At 40.3% G+C, this 1930-nt stretch overlaps 1 protein-coding gene across 1 annotated transcript in view; it reads left to right on the forward strand.

Moving 5' to 3' along the window:
* Positions 1–1930, forward strand: part of CCDC88C (coiled-coil domain containing 88C) — a gene marked incomplete at its 5' end in the record, with an annotated part of 82844 nt that overhangs the window by 51650 nt on the left and 29264 nt on the right. The gene's annotated exons all lie outside the window — the stretch shown is intronic.

Below are 1930 nucleotides of genomic sequence, written 5' to 3' on the forward strand. Positions count from 1 at the left end.
GGGATTGCAGGGAATTCACCCGTGGTCCCAAGAAGACTGGGTGTGGTTTTGGACCCTATTGGTCCCTATTTTGGACCCTATATCTATTTAATTGCGTTCTAACATTGGTGAATTCTATTGCCTTCTACTTTACTGCCTGCTTATGTGCATCACTGCAAGCAAAAGTGACTCTTCCTGTTTCATAAAAGCTGTCTTCTAGTGCCCCAGTCAGATTGTGCTGTTGATCGTCACCCTTTTTGTCATCCTATGGCAGTCACTACTAGGCAAAGAAACCATGGCCAAATTGAATAATTTTGTATGTTGGAAGGTTTTAATATTGTTTCCCATGTAAATCAAATAAATCACACAGGTGAATTCAGGTTAGCATGTTTTTAAGTCATTTTTGCTGTCCATAGTCCTGGATCAGCTCTTTCTCTTTGCCTTGTCCTTTTGGCTATTAGAAGTTCTCCAGTGTCTCCCTGTCTGCAAAGATCTGGGTTCTTTTAATCTTGGCAACAAACTTAGAGGTCATCACTTTTTAAACTTCTTTTTATATGTGCATGTGTTACACACTCTATTATTAACTGTGATTACATTTGGCTCAGATGCCAGCTCAGTGTTTGTCCTTGTGAAATGCAGTGCTCAGCTCCTCTATAACCACTAACTTTATTTTTGTCTGCCTGGTAACTTGCATCCTGAACTCTGATTAATTGAGCCAAGTGCCAGTGGGAAAACAGGATGCTTGCTAATCTGAGCATAAAAAATTTACATGTCATTTTTTTCCACATTCCTACCTTTACTAAATTATCCAGAATACAAATCTCATTTCTCCTTTTCCCATTACTGTTGTAACCTCTGTGTGTGAGAGACATTGACATGAAGATTTCAGTCCTCTGGTCTGCCTGTGGGCTGACTGAATGCTTTAAAAGACAAAGGGAGAAAATATCTGGATATGAAATGCTGGTAATGGATTACCAGATTGTAACCAGCAGAGTGCCAGTTTCGCTGCCAAGGAGAACAGGTACCCATCACCGAATCATTCAGTTTTCTTTTGCCAAGGTAAAAGATCAATTCTGCTTTTTGGCTTTCTTCTGTGAACAAGGAAAAATGCAAGAATTCAGTTCACTATACACCTTCTACTCCCCCATTTTTGACCTGTTGTGTTTGAGTAACTTACTTCAGCTCTAATTTACATGCTTAAAATTTGAGATCAAGGCATATAAAGCACTCAGCAGATACCTGTGGTGAACAGCAATTTAAGTCACTTGAACAACTGTGGCCAACCTTTGGCTTTGCCCCAGGCAGATTCCTGTGGGCACCTCCTGTTATGGCGCTGTTCTGGGGCCAACAGTTGTGATTCCAGAATTAGTCTGATGGTTTTGATGATGATGATGAATGTGTTGACATGGTGGGGTCACCTCAGGTCTGGTAGTTAAATACAACAAAAACCAGTAGTGGGGAATGCCTGTGTGGTGAAAGGGGGCACTGTATTCATCAGAACAATGAGTTAAAAATGGCAGGTAAAAATACTTGTATTAGGAGCAATTGAAATGTGTGAACTCTTCAACAGAGAAACACAGAATAAGATGGGAGTTTGTTAACTGAATACCACAGGCCAGTCAAGTTTTTGATAGACTTCACCTCCCTTTTCAGGGACATTTGGAGGGGGAAAAGGTATTAGACAGTATTCTGTAGTCTGTGTGAGACATACAGTTGTGTCTCAGTGTACAGAGACCTGATACATGATACGTAAAATCTTGATTTGAGATCTGATTCATTGCAGAATGGTTACTACAGTAGGCAGAGAAGAGGGCAACAGTTCTTAAGGACTGTTTAAGACTGTCACGTATATAGTCACAGGACAAGAGATAAAGGAGTGTTTTCCTCAAATGTTGTATGCCTGTGGGTTTGTTTGTAACTTTGCTGAGCTACTCGTAGTAAAATCTTCTTT

This window comes from Mesitornis unicolor, unplaced genomic scaffold (assembly GCF_000695765.1).
Source record: "Mesitornis unicolor isolate BGI_N332 unplaced genomic scaffold, ASM69576v1 scaffold50622, whole genome shotgun sequence".
Taxonomy (NCBI): domain Eukaryota; kingdom Metazoa; phylum Chordata; class Aves; order Mesitornithiformes; family Mesitornithidae; genus Mesitornis; species Mesitornis unicolor.